We start from the raw sequence: 23,650 nt of genomic DNA, 5'->3' as shown, positions 1-23,650 counted from the left end.
TGAACATTGAAATATATGATTCTTAAAGATCTAACTCGGGGCTGGAGTTGTGGCTCAAATGATAGAGCATTTGCCTAGCACACATAAGGCACTAGGTTCGATCCTCAGCACCACATAAAAATAAATAAATAAATAAAAAGTATTGTGTCCATCTAATTTATATATATATAGATAGATAGATAGATCTAACTGGGAAATGAAGTTAATACACATAAAACATGAGTAAAAAGTATAATCATACTTTTTATTTATGGGGACAAACTATATGAATTGTATTGACTCGGAAAGGAAGGTCAGTAAAACCTGAAGAAAGATATTATAGCACAAAGGAAGTGTATTTTTGATGAATCAAATTACAGAGCCTGAAGAGTCAAAGATGAATTTACTGTTCAATCTTGAAGCAAAGGTACCCTGGAAATAATTAATTCTTTCTTATTATAGAATTGTGAAAAATAACATTCAGAGATTTGCTTCAAAATAATTCAGTGAGCAGTAGATGGTGAAGTAGAGATACTGATGAAAAGAGGCTGGTCATGAGTTCATTGTTGAAGCTGGACAGTGGACATAAAATCAGTCAATTATGTTCTTATCTCTGTATATATGTTTGAAATTTTTCATTATTAAAATGTTTTTTAAAAAAGTAAAAAATAGAATTCAAGCAAGATTGAACAATGTTAAATGGTTTTCCCAAGATAAATTGATATCTTTACTAAACCTTTAATTGCAAGAGGGATTTAAAGAAAGGTGGGCAATAGCAAGACATGATGGTGGCATGCCTATAATCCCAACTACTGTGGAGGCTAAGGCAGGAGGAATACAAGTTTGAGGATAGCCTGGGCAATTTAGCAAGATCCTATCTCAAAATAATAAAATAGAAAGGATTGAGAATGTGACTCCTAGTAGAGTACTTGCTTAGCATTCATGAGGTCCTGGGTTTAATCCCCAGTACTGCAAAAAGGAAACATTCCAAAGAGGCTTATGTAAGCAAAGGCACCAGGGTACTATGCAAACTTTTATTGTTTTGGCAGGAAAAGCCACAGTTGTTAATTTGTATGAGAGAGAAGACATAAACCTTGATAGGATATCCCTGCCTTGATACAAACTATCTGAATTGCCATTTTCCTATATAGAATGGCCATTTCATGTCTTAGCAATGAACGGTTTAGAAAAGTAAAAAACATGCAGTCTTCTCATAGGAACTATCGGTTTAGAAAAGTGAAAAACATGCAATCTTCTCATAGGAAATATAGTTCCACCTTCAGCTTCATAAAATGCTATTAGGTTGCTCTTTATGGAGACGTTCATTTGAAAGCTTTCTGCATTCCAGATATACGTATCATACAAGTTTTTTTCTTCATTATGAATTTGCACCATTTTACCAGAATGGAAAATTATCCTTCCCATCTTGCGACTGAATTTCCTTCAGAACTTATTTTATTCTTTATTAAATCTATTAAACCATTCTTAAGAAAGCTTACAATCAGAAATTTATTTGAGGCAAGACACTGGCTAATCTTTGCTCTTCCTACCATATGAAAATGAACTGAAATTAGAGGATGCACTATATCTGCAATGCATGATAAATACAAGATGGATAGAGAATCTGTTCAGTGGTGTCAGCTACAAAAGCAAACATGATAAATGTTAATGCAGTTTTGAGCCTTGGGATAAGCTATTCAGTGCACAAGCAGAGCTGAATCTCTTTGCTATGTTGTTATTCATGGCAGCCAAATAAATGTCAATAATAAAAGAGAATTAAAGATTTTCATTTCCCAGAGGCAGTCCTCTAATACGGCTTGATCTTTCATTTCATTTGTAATTCGTTCTCATGTCAGGATGCAATCATTCGCCAGGCTCTGGGTGTCATGTTAAGTCATTTAATAATGATTAAGAACATAAAAATGCTTGGCCTGTAGGGCAATTCACAGAAGAGATGCCAATTTGTTATTGTTTTCCCTCCTTTCCTCTTGAATATGGATCAGCTTTTTCCCACCTCCTAGCATTAAAATACTAACGGAAGATAGGGAGGGAAAGTGTCCCTTAATTTTCCATAAGTGACATTCCAGAATGGCACAAGGCAGTGCTAAGACACTTATTAAAACACTAATTAGGAGTATTGTGCCTTGCCTCACACTGTAGAGTATTTTTAAACGATCACACTGTTAAGTTTGTGGCATTTAGCAATAATGTTAATGTTAACAAAATCAGTTTCCTTAGTATTTTATTCTAAAGACCTATCTCATATTGAGATATGGTTTTCTGTAAACCACTTTCTTTTATAAATTTAATTATTTAAATTCTTCTTATTTAAATAGTCAGCAAATTTAGAAAGTTTTCCACTCACCCTGTTTTACTGCTCATCTCTCTTTCAGATTGGGTTTCCATCCAGCTCAAAGGTTCTGTTGTATATCAATCTTTGTTTCAGTGCTTACAGGCTAATTGAGTTCCCAGATTTATTTGAGGGAAGGCTAGGCACTGGAGACTAGTGAGAGTAAAAAGGTAGGCAACTGCACTTTGGGTTATATGCCTAAAGAAATTGAAAGCAGGAACTTAAACAGGAATATATGCACCCATGTTCGTAGTGGTATTATTCATAGAAGCCAAAGAGTAGAAACAAACCCAAGTATCAATCTACAAATTAACGGATAAACCAAACATGATATGCATGTATACACTCATTGGCATGTGGACACACACATACACATTTATATTTACAATGAAATATATTTAATCTTAAAAAGGAAATTCTGATACATGCCATAATGTTGATGAACCTTGAAGACACTATAGTAAGTAAAATAAGCCAGCTTCAAAGGAAAGTATTGTTTGATCCTACTTACATGAGATATTTAGAGTAGTCAAATTTTTAGGGACAGTGGAACAGTGTTAGCCAAAGGCTAGGGTAGGGAAGAATGGAGATTTATCATTTAATGGATATAGTGTTTCAGTTTCTCAAGATGAAAAAAGTTGTAGAGATTAATGGTGATGATCTCTATATAGCAATATGAATATACTCAGTTGCTGTACACTCATGAATGATTAAAATGATAAATTTATTAGGTATATTTTACCACAGTTCAAAAGACATTTAATATATCAAACAGATTAAGAGGTTGGGAATGAAGGCAGAAAATAAAAGATGACTATTCATTTTGATCCTTTTAATAAATGTTAAATAAGCCTGTTTATTAACATGGGAGCCAAGTCAAACAAATAATTTCTGTGTCTATAAACTTTAGAAAAACTAAGACTAAGCTAATGGGCAGAAACCTAATAAGATCCTCATACTTTAATGCCTTATTATATTGCAGACTGTTGTAAAAAAAAGCATGATTTTACACACACAAACATATGTACATATAGATATATGTATATATACATATATGTGTGTGTGTGTGTGTGTATATATAGTACTTTATAGAAAGTTTAAATTTCTCCAAGTTTCTGTAATAAATATATCACTAATAATTGGAAAAAGCAATAGGACTTTTGTTCTAAATAGAAAATAATGCATTTCACACCATGGCTGTTATGAAACAGTAATAGGTCCACTGAAGAATAAATTATAGTCTCTTCTCTTTTGAGTACTTTCATAATTCTTTCTGGGCAATCTGAATTGTAATTTTGCACAAAGGAAGAAAATATGTTAGGTCAGAGTTTTTAAGTGGAAGTAAGTCTATTGCTATCCTATCAAAATTACCTGTGAGTTTTTCGTAAATACAGTCCTGCCTTGTTAAATCACTTCTCCTCAATCTGCGCAGCATTAAAATAGACATTCTCAAGGAGATGTATGGAAATGTTGATGGGGGAAGAGAAGTATAGTGCTGTGTATTTGTTGAAAAAGTTCCCTTATAATGATATAGCAATGTTGTCTATTTGCACGTCTCACTTTGAGAATCATTCAGTTAGGTGATTTGATAATGTTGCCAATCTTTATCGTACTATGGATGATGAAAACTAACTAAATATCTAGTTCTTCAGTAAGTGAGGCCTTGGTACATGTTTCTCTTTCTTATCCTGTCAAAAAGTATCAAGGGCTCATTGACTCTTACAGGTGATCTACAGATTAAATAGCCCCCAACTTCAAGACAGTTCTAATTTAACATAGTCTTATCACAGTGTACTGTGTCATTATAAGTAAATAATGGTATCAAAGTTACTTGTGTTCATGTTCCTGGTACTTTAAAAACTTGTTATCTCCTCTGCTAGTTAAGTTTTCATGTTCTACAAAAACATTCAATGTTCTCCATTATTCTATAAGAAAAGATCAGTATGATTTGCAATTCTAGTAAGCAGAGAGTATGCAATAGAAAATGCAAACTTTAAAGGAAAACAATCTCAGCAATTGGAAGAATAACGTCAACACACCATCCCACCCTACTCCTACAAATATTAATGTAAATCATTTTGAAAATGCTATCTCTACTGCAGCCAAACCATGATAATTGTTGATGATGATCTTATTGGCATAGGTTGGTGGTAGTAAGGATAGAACAAATTAAGTAGCATTCTTTTAGAATGTTTGTGTATGGCATTCACACACACAAAAATATTCTTACTAGGTAAGATTTTAAAGAAAAATGTGTTTGTTACCTATGAATATAAACAACCAAGCTGTTCCATTTTTGTATTATTATAACTATAAAAGATAAGAGATCAAAATAATTTAGAACCAAGAGATCAAATGATTTAGAATAACATGTAGAACTATCATCAGTCCTTACAAAATAATACCTTTGAGGCGTCGTTTGTACAATTAGTGATCTCAGGCCTGAAGAAATAAGACTTCTTTTAACTGCCAGCTTTCTATCACATAGGATCCTACTGCAAGGCAGAATGGGAGATAGCCAACACTAGGCAGATAGCATTGATTTCTGGAAAGACCGCTAAGTCTGATTTATTGGGATATAGATTACATATATTAAAATTCACATGTTTTCCTAAATAACATGTAACAAACTACCACACTCAAAATGCAGAATACCACATATAGTTTGTATTGAAGTTTAACATGCATATAAAATTGATACAACTTTTCATTAAATGGGCACACCTGTTTAACTACAACCAGATCAATAAATAGTACATGTACAGCACTGTAGAAGCCCCCCTCCTAATCATTAACCCCATCAAAGGCAACCATTATCTTAGTGTCTACTCTTACCACTACTGCCTATTTTTAAAATGGAATCACCCAGTGTGTAGAATTTTTGTCTGGCTCTTTTCCCATCCTTTTGTGTGAACTTTTTTACTATTTTTGGACCAGGGGTTGAACCCGGGGGCATTCAACCCCTGAGCCATATCTACAGGCCTATTTAAGAGACAGGGTCTCACTGAGTTGTTTAGTGGCTCACTTTTGCTGAGGCTGGCTTTGAATTAACAATCCTCCTGCCTCAGCCTCCCAAATCACTGGGATTAGAGGTGTGTACCACTGCACCCAGGTATACTTTTTTACTTTTTGACAACAAGAATGTGCCAGACTCATGTTGAATTTTCCCTGTCTCAGTTCTTGAATCAACACTTCTCCAAGGAACCTTGATTCCTTTTATTGAAGAATGGTATTTAGAATTGGTACATGTTTCTCTGGGGTTGTGGCTCAGCGGTAGAGTGCTCGCCTAGTACGTGCAAAGCCCTGAGTTCGATCCTCAGCACCACATAAAAATAAATAAAATAAAGGTATTGTATTCAACTACAACTAAAAAGTAAATATTAAAAAAAAAAGAATCCCAAATCTGAGTAGTATATATGCTTTTTACTCCTTGAATGTCATCCTTCCTAGGCCCTCTTGGTAAACAGAGCAATATATGTATTATACTAAGCTATATTTATTTCTGTATCTGTTTATATGCTTTTTTAAGCCATTGTACATCTTATTCCAGTCATACAATACAAGATTCATTCTAGACTTTGCCCTTCCTTATTTACAACTTTCTGACATAGGAAATTCTGACTCTATTCTCTAAAATAATTCTGACTCTATTCTCTAGAATGTATTTACTTATTTGTTGTATCTAAGGTAGTTTTTTTTTTTTTTTTTTAGAGAGAGAGAGAATTTTTTAATATTTATTTTTTAGTTTTCGGCCGACACAACATCTTTGTTTGTATGTGGTGCTGAGGATCGACAGGCCGCACGCATGCCAGGCGAGCGCGCTACTGCTTGAGCCACATCCCCAGCCCTCTAAGGTAGTTTTGAAATGCCTATCTATATCCTTGTGAGAAACAGGTGTACTTACTGTAGTATTCATTTACAGTTCTTTTTGTCTTTTTTTTCCAGTGTCCAGTCAGAATACTGTCACCTAAAGTAACTTTTTGTTCTTTTATTCCATCTACTTTAGTGTGATTACATTATTCATTTGTAATACCTGTAGTATTCCATCTTGGTTTCCTTTCATGTCTTTATCAGATTTCAATAAATAAAAATTTCCTCTGTGAAGTATCAGATTCTGTGGATTTTGGTAATTATATAGATTTTGTAACCATGACCATAGTTAGGATACAGACGAGTTTTGTTCTTCGGTCCACGATTTCCTAACAGCCATAGCAGTTTGAACTCCCATCAGCAAGGTGCTCTGATTGTTCCACATCTTTACCAGAATTTGTAACTACCCATCTTTTTTTAAATTTTAGCCATTCTCATGAATGTGTAATAGTATAGTATCCTGTTATGATTTTTAATTGGAATTTTCCTGGTGTGTAATGCAATAAGGCATATTTTCATCCACCTATTTTTTGGATATCTTCTGTTGTGACATTCCTGTTGAAATCCTATTCCCTTGTTGGGTTGTCCTACTGACTTATAATTCTTTTATAATCTGCATGTAAATATTTTTGTTTTATTGCACATATTTTATCCCATTCTTTGGCTTGCGTCTTCATTCTCTTCATGGTGTCTTTTGCTCTTAATTTTAGTACAGTTCAATTCATGTTTTCCCCTTACGATTAGTGCTTCTCATATTCCTTTAAAGAAAGTCTTAGCATATCCCCAACCCATGAAGATTTTCTTCTATTGTTCACACTTTAGTCCATCTAGAATTAATTTTTACATATAATGTAGAGTAGGGGTATGGTTCATTTCTTATGTCCATATCATTAGCCAGTGGACCCAACATCATTCATTGAGAGGAAAACCCTTTACCTGACTGTACTATATTGACATCTTTCACATTTCAGGGAACCTTGCATATATTAATCTTTTTCTAGATTCTCTGTTATATTCTATTATTCTTATTTTCTGTTCTTTACCAGTTGCATACTCTCCTAATTAATTAGTTTATAATCAGTCTTTCTATCTGGTAGTATCAGTCTTCCAACTTTATTCTTCTAGATTGTCCTAGCTTTTCTTTCTTTTTGCATTTTTACATAAATTCTAGAATGAGTTTGTTAATTTCTACCACCCCCAAAATTGTTAATTCCTTACTACAGTGTTTTTCAGATTGTATTGACTCAGCAATTCAACTTAGTGATAATTGACATCCTTACATTATTTTGTCTCCCAATCTATAGAGTAATTCCCTCTATTAATTTAGGTGGTCTGTGCTGGTGCAGTGGCACACGCCTGTATCAGGTCACAAGTTTGAGGCCATCCTCAGCAATTTAGTGAGACCTTGTCTCAAAATAAAAACGGCTGAGCATTTAGCTTAGTGGTAGGGAGCTTGCCTACCATGAATTTAATGGGTTTAATCCCCAATACCACATTTAAAAAAATTTAGATGATGTATAATATTTATTAAAATGTTTTGTTATTTTCAGTATAGAGATATTGTGTATGTGTTTTTGAATGTGTGTATCTTTTGTAAGATTTTCAGTTACTTTATGCATTCTTTTTCAGCGGGAGGGGAACATTGTACTTGGGGGTTGAACCACCCATGCGTGCTCTACCACTGAGCTACATAATCCCAAAGGTCATCCTTTTAGATTTTTGTTTCTATTTGTTTTAATTTTAAATGTATTTTAAAACCTCGAGGAGAAAAGATACTATTTTTTGTGCAAATTCACTCCTTCCATTGCTTTTCTTCCTGCATTTCTTTGTTTTAATCTGCCTAAACAGCTTCATTTAGTATTTCACTCGGTGCAAAAATTATCTCAGTCTTTCAGTTTGTTTGGTCTTTCCCCCTTTCAGTGAGTACCATTCTCTATGTTGGGAGTTATGTTTTTTTGAGCTCTTTATAAATGGTCTTCCATTATTTTTCAGAGCCTCTTGTTTTCGTTGAGAAGTCAGCTGTTAGTCTTACTCTAGATCCTTTGATTGTAATATTTCTATTTTCTCTGGCTGTGTTTAAGAATTTTTCTTCAAATTTAACTTTTGTGCTTGGTTCCTTATATTTATCCTGCTGGAGTTTTGGTGCTTCTTAAATCTGTGATTAGTAACTCATCAGTTTGGGGAAATTGTTAGCCATTTTCTCTTTAAATACAGGATCCATCGCTTCCTATCAGGATTCCATTTATTCATATATTCGAAGTTTTTCATTGTACCCCATATGTCTTTTTTACTCTTTTCTAAATTTTCTTTCTTTTCAATCTCAAGCTTTAGCTTATATATTTTGCACTGACCTATATACTTATAATTTTCTTTTCTGCTTTGTCCATTCTACATTTCAGGGCATCTATTTAGTTCTTTATTTCACTAGTCATATTTTTCATTTTTTAAATTATTTCATTGTTTTTATTGATCCCAGTTCTATACTGTAATCTTTTCCCTTTTCGTCTTTTTTTTAACATGTTAATCATAACAGTAGTAATTCCTTATCTAAAACTGCAGTATTTTAGTTATCTGAACATCTGTTTCTTTTGACTTCTTATCCTTGAGATAATATTTCTTGAATTGCCCAATAATTTTTTGTCAAATGTTAAACATTGTTCATAATAAATTATAGGGTTTTCTGGGACTGAGGTTGTGGCTCAATAGTAGAGTGCTGGCCTAGCACACGTGAGGCACTTGGTTCAATCCTCAGCACCACATAAAAATAAAATAAACGTATTGTTCATCTACAACTTAAAATAAAATTTTTTTTAATTTCTAAAAATTATAGGGTTTTCTGTTATTGATATCATCTTCCTGTAGAAGGTACATAGAGTAAAGATAAATTAGGGACTAAACAATCTCAAGGGTTGTGTAAGGTTGAGTCTACCTCTGATTTGTTCCCTACTTTTATGCCATAGGCTTTTTTTTTTTTCCTCCTTCTTACAACTATCAGAAACATCACTCTTTCTTCTAGAAATCTTCTGCTTGATGTCTGGACCTCCTGTTCTGCTCCCTGATAGATTTGGCAAATACCTGAGGAAGAAAACCCCAGATTTTCAGACATGCTTTATTGTTTTTCAGCGCTTCTCAGGATCAGAACCCCTCAATTCTGACTGCCTTGGCACTTGAATGCTCCAATTTTTGTCTCACTACTCCCATGAGATTGCCAAAAGCTCTATTGGCTTCTCTGCCTCCTAGTAATAGCATGGTGCCCAGATTCTCAGCCTCTCACCCAACATGAGAATTTGAAAATGCCCTGAAGGGGAAAACAACTTTTAAAATGCTAGCTTAGTTTTTGAAGATTTTCTTTTCTCTGGGATCTTATACTGTTAAGTTTGGAAACTTTGGCTTTCTTATACCTTCATTTATTTATTTAAATTTACTAAATTTATTTAAATTTCTGAAGTTTTTCTGCTTGTTTATGGTGTGATAATTGATTTACTACAAGATATATTTTTACATACTGAACTCAAAGTCGCTGTTCAGTATAAAATTAAAAAATATGGGCTGGGGCTATAGCTCAGTGGCAGAGTGCTTGCCTAGCATGTGTTGAAGCACCAGGTTCATCCTTAGCACCACATTTAAAAATAAATAAATAAAGGCATGCTGTTCATCTACAACTACAAAAAAAATTAACAAAAAAAATCATAGGCCAAGAAAATTAAGTATTAATTTGTTAATTTGTTATATAAGGTCCTTAGGTGGATTAGGTCATTTCCTCAAGATCTCAAATTAGAGACAATAGCATCTAGATGAGAACTCACCTATTGAATCCCATTCTAGTCTAACATGTTCTACACCATGTTGCCTCATTTGCTTACAGCCATGTTTTTCAACCAGGAACAATTTTTTCTCTCACTTTTGTTTGTAACAACTGACTAGGGCACAGGAGTCAGGGCTCCACTGGCATCTAGTGTATAGAGGGCAGGATGTCATTGTACATCCTTAATGCACAGGATAGCCATCCACAACAAAGAATCATCTTTCCCCAAGTATTAATAACATCAAGGTTAGAAAGGCCGTAGTTCATCTTATGTCTCAGAATGCATACTATATTTAAAGGATGACTATCCGCTTCCACTTTATAGTTAATCATGAGATCAGTGCCAGGAGACTTTAGAATGACAAAGCTTCTTGTAGAAACATGCCCACATACTCCTTGACCCAAGAAAATGTCCATATATGATCCAGTTCATAATTGATCAATGATGGTTCTCAGAGCTTATGCCAAATAAGCTCTAAGATGTCTCTTTAGATAGAAATTGTTAGAGCTGGATAACTTTGTGATATGGAATTGTTGTACATATCTTATACATGCATTTTGTATGTGTGAGTAGACATCTGATGATAACAACATTTAGCTGCATGTTCATAGATATATATGTACATACACATTAACTTGAGTAATTTTTAGAGAATATGTACATTTTCTTTTAAACTCCACATATCAATTTCTGTAATTGAAAGCTCTAAAAAAAATATACAAATGAATATTTAAGAGCCATATTACCAAATGTTTTTCAGAATAATCATTGTTTGTCCTCAGTAAAGCACAAATTCAATTAGACTCTGAAATTCATTTTTCAGAGCATTACAACTTGGCAAAATTTTCTTTTGGCGGGAACACTGCATGCAAGTTTCTGGCCCAGATAGAAATCTTTGGAGGTGTAGCAGAAAAATCTGATTCAGATAATTGAACAGCTAAAATTTTCCTCAGTTGAAAAGAATAAATTGTTTGCACATGGAATGTTAAAAACTGTACTTAAAGGAAGTTTTAAGGGCTGAGATTGTGGCTCAGTGGTAGAGCACTCGCCTAGCACATGCAAGGTACTGGGTTCAATCCTCAGCACCACATAAAAATAAATAAATAAAATAAAGGTATTGTCCAACTACAACTAATATGTGTGTCTGTCTGTCTGTCTGTATGTATGTATATATATATATATATATACACATATATATGTATGTGTGTGTATAAATATATATTTTTAAGGAAGTTTTTAAACTCTTGCCTCATTTCTTATAAACCTTAGACAGTCTTGAGCAAACCAGTCCATAATGTCACACTAATCATTTCAAATATTTCTTTCTTTTTTCTTTTTTAGTTGTAGTTGGACACAATACGTTTATTTTATTTATTTATATGTGGTGATGAGGATCGAACCCAGGGCCTCATGTGTGCTAGGCGACTGCTCTAGCACTGAGCCACAACCCCAGCCCGATTACAAATATTTCAACAAAGGTATTTGTTAAAACGAATGCTTCCACTGGTCAAGGTTTTCAAGTGTGTGATTTCTAACATTTTTTACTGATTCAAAGATTCTTGATAAAGTGCTAAGAATATGACAGTTAATATAGAACTTAAAGAGGTCTGGGAACCAGACATGGTCATCTATAATTCCAGCAACTCAGGAGGCTGCAGAAGGATTGCAAGTTCAAGGCCAGACTTGGCAATTTAGTAAAATTTTGTCTCAAAATAAAAAATAAATAGGGCTGGGGGTATAGCTCTGTGGTAGAGTGCCCCCAGTTCAATCCCCAGTACTGCCCCCCAGAAAAGTCTGAGGCTCTTTAATCTCAAGCAGGACAAGTTGGAGAGGCAAGGTATAAATAAGCAATAAAGAAACAATACAAATTATTTAATTCAGTATGGTTTTGAGTATCTACTCTGTCAGGAATTGTGATTATAAAGGTAATTGACAAAAATCCCTGTTCTTAAAATGTATAAGAGACATATTCCACTCATACAATATGAGGATTAGTATATTCTTTTTTTGAGAATTAATATATTCTTATGAGCTAATTTTTATAGAACAAATGGGACAGAAATTTGGGGAAAGCTTCACAAAGAAAGTCAGGTTTGAACAGACTGAAAATTTCTTAAAATTTTGTTGAGATTACAAAGGTATTCCAAATTAATGAAATAACAAGAGCAAAAGGCAAAGACTCCTTAACGTGTATAATGTGTTACAAAAAATGACAAATATTAGGGAAGGAGTTGTGAGTTGGATAAACATGAAATGGTAAAATGTGATGGAACTTGAATGCTATACTGCACAATACATGATTAAGTTCTTAAAGAATATACAGAGAAGGAAGATATCTTTTAGACTCAAAAGCATTTTGTAATCAGTTTACCATAATTCCATAAAAAAGAAACCATACTCCATACTTATATTTGCTTTACAAAGCCCTATTTCAGAAGGTTGAACAAATACTAAAGATGAATTTTTAATAATTAAATGCTAAAGAATAAAAGATGCCATAATCCCTTTAAAAAGTATTAGTGATGAACAATTCTGTGAAGCTGCAGTGAAGCAAATGTGATAGGAATAGAAAAACTGTAGAGAAAAATTGTGGTAAAAGCACTTGGGAAAATGCCCTAGAAAATTAATAAAGATTGGCTTGGTTTAAAGATGATAAACAAAGACTAATGCAAAAGGCTAATGAATTCAGTCATGCAGAAAGTTTATACCAAAGTGCTTGCTAAAGGAAATGCTACTAGATGAGAGTTTATTAAACATTTTTTCCTTTAAGGAGAAATGTTAAATAACCCATCCATAAAATTTGCATTTAATACTAAATTAGGAGATACAGTAGCTGATAATAAAATTATAAAAATTCTGATAATGCATTCTGGAAGCCAGAAATATAAGGTTTTTTTGTTTTGTTTTTTGTAGTAATGAGGATTGAACCCAGGGCCTTGAGCATGCAAGGCAAGCACTCTACCAACTGAGCTATATCCCAGCCTCAGAAATAAAAAGTTTAAGGTAGTATTTAAAAGGAAAAAAAATAGCCAGGGATAATGCATACCTGTAATCCTGTTATTTGAGAGTCTGAACCAGGAGGATCACAAGTTCAAGGCTAGCCTAGATGGTTTAGCAAGACCCTATCTCAAAATAAAAATAAAGGGGGCTAGGGATGTAGCTCTCAGCAGTGGAGTGCCTCTGGTTTCAATCCTTAGTACCTAAAAGTAAATAAATATATGTATAAACATATATCCCATTTTAAAATCCACCTACAGGGCTGGGGTTGTAGCCCAGTGGTAGAGTGCTTCTAGCGTAAGGCACTAGGTTTGATCCTCAGCACCACATAAAAATAAGTAAGTAAAATAAAGGTATTGTATCCCTCTACAACTTAAATTTTTTTTTTCCATTACAAGCTGCACTTAACATTAGAAAAATTATTTTCACTTCAAGAAGATATTTCTGATTTAGGATCAGGAAAGGAAGGGAAGAATCACCTTTAATTTAGTGCAGTAGAAATATCTCCCCAAAGAGTCCACACCTGGGGCTGGGGTTGTGGCTCAGCGGTAGGGCTCTCACCTGGCACGCGCAAGGCACTGAGTTCAATCCTCAGCACCACATAAAAATAAATAAATAAAGGAATTGTATCCAACTATAACATATATATATATATATATATATATGTATATATATATATATATATATTTTTTTTTTTTTTTTAATAATTTAAAAAGAAAAAGAGCCCTGCTGGGCATGGTGGTGCATGCCTGTAATCCCCCTGGCTCAAGAGGCTGAGGCAGGATGATTGAAAATTCAAAGCCAGCCTCAGCAAAAGTGAGGCATTAAGCAACCCAATGAGACCCCTCTGTAAATAAAATATAAAATAGGGTTAGGGATATGGCTCAGTGGTTGAGTGCCCTTGAGTCCAATCCCTGGTATCCAAAAAAGGAAGAAAACAAAAAGAGTTCACACCTATAAGGTGCATAATGTAATTATATTCTAGGATTCAAAATTATTTTTGTGAAAACTTTTAGATAAATTTATGTGACTGGTTGAATTTTCTGGGGAACAGTGTCCCTTCTTTTTAAGGGACATTTTAATTAAGAATTATTTTTAAAACATCTTATTCCCTGTCGGTGTTGTTTAAACTTTTAGCGGATATTTATCTAGGTCTTATGAAAGGTTAGGTGGGTAACAATGTGGGGAGGCCTAGAGAACAAGGACTACTTCCCTGGAAGTCATATGGATCCTTCACAAAATTTAGATTTCTGTCCATATAGTTGGTACATCTAAATATGCCCTTGAATTCCAAAACACAAACCATGGCCTTAACTTTTTGTGTCTTACAGTAAGAGTCAGCATTTTATTTCTCCCATAAATTAGAGATCATTACAAGATTATTGTAAAGGATCAACATTGTTTTGTTATGATCAAATAAATAGTATTTTGGCAGTCAGCTAGTCTGGGATCTTTTAAGTTTTCTTTTGAAATGGCTTCAGGTTTATCAGTTTCTGTCTTAACATTTTCTGTGTATTTAAATTTGTGTTTTTAAGTGGGTTTTTGTTTTTGTTTTGTTTTGTTTTAAGTACAAAGAGCAGTTTGGGGGGAAGAAATTTTCAATTTCAAGCAATAAAAGAAAGAACATAAAGAAAAGTAGCAGAGTAAGGAAGGAGAATGGGAGAGGGAATGAATTTAAGAAGTGAAAAGGGGGGCATCAAAATGAAATCAAATTCCATGCATACATGATTATGTTGGGATGAGCCCAACTGCTATGTATTACTATAAAACTCTAATAAAAATATTTTTAAAGAAATATTTTTTTAAAAATGAACAGTTGGCTGCAATAAACTTTTAGAAGTCTGCTTGTTGGTATTTGAGCAGATGAAGTAGATCATAATGGGGGTCATTAGATTTCTTTGACAGGTGATAGTAAGAACCCAACTGAGCTTGCCACTTGTAAGTTTATCTATAAATCATAGGAGCATTCAACATCATTAAAATTTAATGTGGGGTCTGTTTGCAAATCAGGTTTCCATGTGTTCCTGTATATTCGGTAGTCTTAATTCAACTTCAAAACATAGCCAGATTTTTCCTTCTAATTATTTTGTGTTTTATCTAACAGGAAAATAGAAATAACTATTTACTATTGGGATGATAATTTTTCTTCAAATGAGTCATGCCAAACATGATTTTGGGTGTTGACCTGTTGTGCTACTTTTGTAGTTCACAAGCCAAAGCTGTAATAAATTAAATTATAAAAGATTTGTTGCCCAAGAAGGTGGCATTGTAGTTCAGTTAAATAGGAAAGCATAGCCAGCAGGACCTGGGAAAAAAACTCAACCCAGGTGAGGCAAATGTTCAGATGACATATTCTGGATACAAGATATCTGCAATGGTTGCTAACTGTACTTAAACTGATTTAATGTCAGATTTGCTATCAACCCCTCTATCTACAACATCTTATCTCAAGATCTTCCTCACCTAGGTAAAGTTTCTTACAGGCCCTCCTGGCTCCACTGTCCTGACTTTCCTATTTAACCCAACCTATTCCTCCTTCCTGGACCACTTATCTAACTCCCAAGGGATACAATAGCTTCATCAATTCTAGTGTGAACACCAGTAAGATATTATGTGACCTAGGAGTGGTGGAAGAAAACTGGAAGAAGCTCTTTTTGAGGAGGCAATCAATGTCATTCAGAAAGGTCTATTCTTACATAAGAGGAGCTACATTGATCTTCTCAAAATAAAGGTTGTGAGGAGCTAACAGGCACTAAAATGCCTAACAAATACCATGGAATTAGAGCAGTCTAGTTTTAAAAGCAGGGATGAGAATGTAAAGAATAATGAATTAGAGGTAAGTATTGGAAATCTAGACAGAAGCTCATCTCAGTTCCTGAGATTCATTAGTCAGAAGACTTGCAGTTAGACCATCACAACTCACATCTGAATGTCAAGTAATTCCACACCCTGCTTTTGATTTGTAACCTCTCTTGTGGGGACTCTCTTAGAGCTGGCACTCAACTGTGTAACTGCACCCTGAGCTATGAAGACCTGGGTAAGATATAAGAAGAGCAAAGTGAGGAGCATATGCACACAAATTACAACTTGAAATGTTGAATAAGTTATCTGAGTATGTGTATATTAGGCAATTAGTTGCAGTATGTTTAACTACAGCATGCTTGGAGTAATATTAGATACAAAGATGCATGGCCCTTATTTCAACATGCTTATATTTAAGTAAGGCAGGTGAAACATGGCACTAGAAGATCATGTACATTTTACCTAAAATGTACCAGAAAGGATTATTTGAATCTTACTCAAAAATATACTGTAGAAGTAATGCAAGCATGATGAGTTCCCTTCATGACAGTGATCAGAGTAACAACATATTTTAGAAGAATAATATGTAAACTGGGATATAATAATATTTTGTTGCAAATAAGAACTTCAAGTGACCTTATATATTTACCTACTGTATCTCAGAAATTTGAAAAAAGTTGAGATCTGCTGTTATTGGGAGAAATTTTGGTATAGTTTTTCTTGGTAAAAATACATGTCAGAATATGCATATTCTTTAACTTTACCTACAGGAATCAATTCTATAGAATAATTTAGCACAAATAGGCATAAAGATTTACATACAAGGATTTCGGGGGGGTGGGGTACTGGGGATTAAACCCAGGATCTCACGCATCCAGGCAAGCCCTCTACCACTGAGCTATACCCCTAGTCCCATACAAAGATATTTATCATGAAATTGGTCTTAAATTTCTTATTTAAACTTCTCATTGTGAAGCAAAAAGCTGTGAAAATAGTAATTTTCCATATATCATTCACCTAGCTTTCCTAACCATAATCATTTCATATAACCACAGTACAAAGATGAAAACCAGAAAATTAATATGTATAATTTTGTCATCCTAATAAATAAATAAAAGTAAATATATTTTAAAACCAGGAAATTAATATTGATGTAATTCTATAATGAAGCTATAGACCTTACTCAGATGTTGTCAGTTATCCCAATAATGATCATTTTCTCCAGACACAGTGATCCATGCCTATAATCCCAGCAGCTCTGGAGGCTGAAGTAGGAGTATCACAAGTTCAAAGCCAGCCTGAGCAATTTAGCTAGGCTCTAAGCTACTTAGTAATACCCTAAAATAAATGAATAAAATCAAAGTTAAATATTTTTAAAAGGGCTGGGAATATAAGTCAGTGGTTAAGCACCCCTGGGTTCTGTCCCCAGTACCCCCCCCCCAAAAAAAATGATGTTTTTCTGGCCCAAGATATAATCCATGATTTATGCTACACTAAGTAAATAGTCATGTCCTCTTTTTTTCTTACAATCTGGCATATTTTTCAGTCTTTGTCTTTCATAACTTCAACATTTTAAAAGAGTACTGCCCAGCTATTTTGTAGAAGAATGTCTCTCAATTTATGTTTGACTAATTTTCCCCATGATTAAATTCAAGTTACACTTTTTTGGCAAGGACACCAGAGAAATAATATGCTCTTCTCGGTGTATCATATCCAGAGACATATGATTCAATTAGCCTCATTAGTGGTGATGTTAACTTTGATTCACTTCACTTGGTGAAAGTAGTGCCTGCCAGGCTTCTTTGCAAAGTTAGTATTTTTCTCTTATTAATGAATAAATATTTCGTGAGATACTTATATCTCATATTCATTGATTAATCTTGCCTGTAATAATTGTTACTGTGTAATCATTTTATATTCTGTATACTTTTATTATTTGGAATTCTACTGTCAGAAAAAGCTTTCCCTTCTCCTTTTTGATTTATTCACATTTATATCATATGTACTCATGGATATTCATTTTATTCTATGGATTAACTCATTATGTCTCACCATCCTATGTATAAGATGCCAATAAAGACTTAAATTAAAACTTATAGATGTCCAATGAAACTTTATAGTTTTTACTATTATTATTTGTTTTGTTGCTCAAATAGTCCTTGGTATGGCTATTGACTATAAGTTGGGTTTTATTTTTGTTTTTCCAGTGCTGGGGATTGGACCCAGAGGCATGCTACCATGGAGCTACATACCCAACCCTTTTTATTTATATTTTTTAAGATTTTTTTAAACCTTTATTTATTTTTATGTGGTGCTGAGGATCAAACCCAGTGCCTCTACATGCTAGGCAAGCACTCTACCACTGAACCACAACCCCAGCCCCTTTATTTTATTTTGACACAAGGTCTGCTAAATTACCCAGACTGGCCTCTAACTTTTGATCCTCCTGCCTCACCTCCTGACCCATTGGGATTACAGGCATGCCTGATTCAAATTAATTCTTTTTTTTTTTTAAGGTGTAGTTGGACACAATGCCTTTATTTTGTTTATTTATTTTTATGTAGTGCTGAGATGGAACCCAGGGCCTCGCATGTACTAGGCAAGTGCTCTCCCGCTGAGCTACAACCCCAGCCCCTCAAGTTAATTCTTAATGCACTTCCAACATGCTCCCATCATTTTTTTTAACTTCCTTACATTCTGGCACCATTAGCTCTCCAGGTTCATCTTCACTACCCCAGCCATGGCATCAGCTATTTCTCCAAAAGGCCCTGATTCCTCGTTAAGCATTATGTGTGGTCATTGCTACTGTGTTATCTTCTTTATGAATGGGATTAGGAAATACATGAAGGTATATACACATTTATGTCTATATCCATATATGTATATACTTTATAAACCTGAGTTCATACTGATAGACATCACCTACTCCAATCTTAACACCACAGCATTCCCTCCACATCCTGATTAATTTTAATTAATTTTTTTTAAGTACAGGGAAAGTTGCCTTGGTTCTAAAAAGTCAAGAACTTTTTTTTTTTTTTTTTTTTTTTTTGATGCTTGCTATTGAGCCCAGGACCTTACATATGTTCTACCACTGAGCAATACCTTCAGCACTTCAAGAACTATTCACAAAGACGTCCTAACAAAGGAATCATTTCCCTCTCATCCCATTTTTCCCCTTTTGGTTTTCCTGTTTTTCCCATTCTGTTTCCATTTACCTTTTGTGGATAACCTATCTCAATTTCAGGCTTATCCTTCCTTTATTTTTTCTTTTTGCTTGTTTTTTCCCTAACAGCTTCATTGAGACATTATTCACCTACCATGTAATTTACCCAGTTAAGTATACCAATCATTGTCTTTATAGTATATCCACAGGACTTCATAACCATTATCACAATTAATTTTAAAACATTTTCATCATCTCAAAAAGAAACTTTGTCTAGTTTCCCCCAACCCATCCTAGCCATAGGCAACCACTAATCATCTCTATGCATTTGCCTATTCTGGAAGTTTCGTGTAGGTAGAATATTACAATATGTGGTCTTCTTTGTTGGGCTTCTTTTCTTTATCCTGTTGTTTCCAATGTTTGTCCATGTTATAGCATGTATCATAATTTCATTTCTTTTATTGCCATATAATTTCCCATTGCATGGCTTATTTGTTTCTTAGGGCTCCTATAACAGATTAGCACAAACTAAGTGACTTAAAGCAACAGAAATTTTATTCTTTCTCAGTGCTAGAGGCTAGAAATGAGAAATAAAAGATATCAGCAGAGCCACACTCCCTCTGAAAACTCTAGGAAATCTTTTCTTGTCTCTTTCTTGCTTCTGGTGGCTCCAAGCAATCAGTCCTTGGTTGTAGCTGTATCACTGCAATCTCTGCATCTGTATTGCTCACATCTCTGACTTCTGTCTTCCTGTAGCTGCCTTCCCTATGCATTCCTGTCTGTCCTCTCCTCTTATTATAAGAACACCAGTAACAATACAGAGCCTGCTCTAATCTAGTAGAACCTCATCTTAACCAGTTATATTTGTGAAGACCTCATTTCCAAATGAGATCACATTCTGAGATTCTGTGTAAATGTGAATTTTGAGGGTACACCATTCAACCCACTATACATTGATATGACATTTATTTACCTGTCATAGAAGTTATTTTTAGAAGTGATTTCATATTATTATTATTATTATTATTATTATTATTATTATTATTAATTTCAGGCATTAAACCCAAGTGTGCTTAACTATTGAGCCACATTCCTAAGAGCTTTTTATTTTATTCTGAGACATGGTCTCACTAAGTTGCTGAGGCTAGCCTCAAACTTGTGATCATCCTGCCTCAGCCTTCCAGATTGTTCAGGTGCATTCATATGCCATAATGCCTGGCTAGTCATAGAAGTATTTTTAACATGGAAAAATGTACATAATATATTAGTGGTTTTTTCCTGTGAGTTTTTAAATAAATCTTTTTTTAAACCTTCATTTCATTCATTCATTCATTCATTCATTATGTGGTGCTGAGCATCGAACCCAGTGCTTTACACATGCTGGGCAAGCACTCTACCACTGAGCTACAACCCCAGCTAAATAAATCTGTTTTTTATGGTATCATATTTTTACACAGTACGAGATTCTGCACACTAAGCTTGTTCCCCATCTATTCAGTCCCTTTCTCAGAGTCAACCAATGCTTCCACTGATGTCAGCTTTCTATGCTGTTCCATACTTTGCTTTATTGCTTAATATATTCCAGAAATTATATTTTTATGGCTACAAAATAGCCGATTTTATTCATGCACCATAGTTGCTATTTATTAATTCTCTTCTGATGTACATCTTGGCATAACTAGTTTTCTGCCCTAATAAATATGGTGTCATTATTTCAGTGACCAAAGTAACTGGAAACAACCCAAATGTCTATAAACAGACAAATAAATGACATATTTATTAGGTAGAGTACATAATGAAAAGAAAATAAATGAATCATCCCTACACTTGGCAATATAAATGAATGTAAAAAAACAGAATATTGAGCAAAGTCTGACCCAAAGAGTATAAACTAACCTAAATAGGGTAGGAATTGCGTTATAAGCCAATCCTTCCTTAGGAAGCAGTTTTAACTCTAGACAAAATATTTCAAATCAAACTACCTGGAGACAATAGAAAACAATGAAAAGCAGGCAGAAACTGAAGGGGAATCTAAAATTGGAGGAAGATAATGAAATCAAGTTTTCCTATATTTATGGCTTCTTTCTCTAGGACAAGTTCAAGTCAGCATTACGCAGCATGCATAAAACTTGATTGAAAATTTACAGTCTTACTGGCATGAAGAGCCAGGGGAAGAGTTTGGGAGCTAGGCTCAGTGAGCCACCTGTATAATCCCAGCAACTCAGGAGACTGAAGCAGAAGGATCATAAGATTAACACGAGTTAGAGGCCAACCTCAGCAACTTAGCAAGACCCTGTCTCAAACTAAAAAATTAAAAGGGCTGGGGCTATGGCTCAGTGGTTCAGTGCCCCTGGGTTCAATCTCTGCTACCAAAAAAAAGACCTTCTCTAAATCTCTGGACAACCCCTGAATTACACATGGGCACAATAATTTTCAAGCATTCCTTCTAAAGCTAAAAAAACTGAATGGAAATTGTTGTCCATTGGTAGGGTGCAGAATTTCAAATTTAAGTGTAGCTAAGTTTACCTGACTATTTAAAAAAAAAAAGTAATCCTCTTCATAAAAATAATTGGTCTCTACAAAAGGGGTCAACAATTTTTTCTTAAACAACCAGAAAATAAATATTTTAGGCTCATAGACCTTCTAGTTTCTATTGTAAATACTCAGCAATGCACTGGTAGTGCAAAAGAATACATAGACAGTATATAAACAAGTTAGCATGATTGCATTCCATGAAAACCTTATTTACAGTTTCTGGATGTAGTTTGTCATCTGCCTGCCCTACAACATCTTAGTCATAGTATTCAGAATACAACCTAAATTATGATTTTCAGAAAATGCAAATACTTCTGTGTGTCTAGTGTAGTGTTCTCATAAGGTAAATTAATAGGTAATAAAGCAAGAAAGATAACTTACAGCTAGATTTGAAGTAATATTTGAGTCTTGGCTAAAGAGTTGGGCCTCAATTAAAAGGATGTAAGAAAGTATTTAAGAGTTTGGAGGACAGAAATAATATGTTCAAAACAGTAGGTCAGGAGATATAATTCTGTGGTAATGTAAATTAGATTGGAGGAAGAAGAGGATATAATCAGGCAAACTAACTTGAACAACAATGTGAATATGCACCAGTAGGAATTGAAATTAGAAATGGTGACAAGTTGAGCTGGCAGTGTAGCCCAGTGGTAGAGTGCTGGCCTTGCATGCAGAAGGACCTGGGTTCAATCCCCAGTCCCACTAAATAAATAAATAGAATGGTAGCAAACTAATGAAAACAAGCCAAGTGTGGTGGCACACACCTGTAATCACAGCTGAGGCAAGAGTATCACAAGTTTGAGGCCAGTCTCAGCACAACTTAGGCCCCAAGCCAAGACCCTGTCTCAAAATTTTTTTAAATGGGCTAGGAATGTGGCTCAGTGGTTGAGCACCCCTGTGTTCAATCTCTAGTAAAAAAAAAAAACACTAATGAAAATTACGTAATAGAATTTGTTCCTTTCTTCTTATGGGGTTGAGAGCCTACTATGTTCCAGGAACTGGATAAGGTACTGGAACTCTTAATATGTAAAATATAGAGAAGTGTAAAGAAATAATCCCATTTGTTGTAATAAGAACTAAAATAACCAAATGCCAAATGTTTTCTCTTATATAAGGAGGCTGATTCATAGTGGGGTAGGAAAGGGGAGCACTGAAGAAATAGATGAACTCTAGATAGGGCAGAGGGGTGGGAGGGGAAGGGAGGGGGGTATGGGATTAGTAACGATGGTGGAATGTGATGAACATTATTATCCAAAGTACATATATAAAGACACAAATTGGTATGAATATACTTTCTATACAACCAGAGATATGAAAAATTGTGCTCTATATGTGTAATAAAAATTGTAATCCATTCCACTGTCATATATAAATAAAAAATTAATAATAAAAAATCCAAAAAAAACACAACTATAATAGATAAATGTTAAAGGTGTTAAGGATCCCAAAAAGGAGAACAATTAACAGTCCGGAGGAGTCAAAGAAGTGCTTTGTACAACATCTAAAATTAGAAAGTCTGCCAAACAAAGGCAGAGAACAAAATTTCTATTTTTTTTTTAATTTTTATTGTTGGTTGTTCAAAACATTACATAGTTCTTGATATATCATATTTCATACTTTGATTCAAGTGGGTTATGAACTCCCATTTTTACCCCGTATACAGATTGCAGAATCACATCAGTTACACATCTATTGATTTACATATTGCCATACTAGTGTCTGTTGTATTCTGCTGCCTTTCCTATCCTCTGCTATCCCCCCTCCCTTCCCCTCCCCTCCCCTCTTCTCTCTCTACCCCCTCTACTATCATTCATTTCTCCCCCTTGTATTTTTTTCCCTTTCCCCTCACTTCCTCTTGTATGTAATTTTGTATAACCCTGAGGGTCTCCTTCCATTTCCATGCAATTTCCCTTCTCTCTCCCTTTCCCTCTCACCTCTCATCCCTGTTTAATGTTAATCATCTTCTCATGCTCTTCGTCCCTACTCTGTTCTTAGTCACTCTCCTTATATCAAAGAAGACATTTGGCATTTGTTTTTTAGGGATTGGCTAGCTTCACTTAGCATAATCTGCTCTAATGCCATCCATTTCCCTGCAAATTCTATGATTTTGTCATTTTTTAATGCAGAGTAATACTCCATTGTGTATAA

General features: G+C 34.4%; 1 protein-coding gene across 2 annotated transcripts in view; it reads left to right on the top strand.

Moving 5' to 3' along the window:
- Positions 1 to 23,650, top strand: part of Adk (adenosine kinase) — a 491,572-nt gene that overhangs the window by 398,540 nt on the left and 69,382 nt on the right. The window lies entirely within an intron of this gene.

The sequence above is a fragment of the Marmota flaviventris genome, chromosome 4 (genome assembly GCF_047511675.1).
Source record: "Marmota flaviventris isolate mMarFla1 chromosome 4, mMarFla1.hap1, whole genome shotgun sequence".
In the NCBI taxonomy this organism is placed as follows: Eukaryota; Metazoa; Chordata; class Mammalia; order Rodentia; family Sciuridae; genus Marmota; species Marmota flaviventris.
Note: the sequence above shows the minus strand (reverse complement) of the source record. Positions and strands in the feature narration are given on the sequence as shown.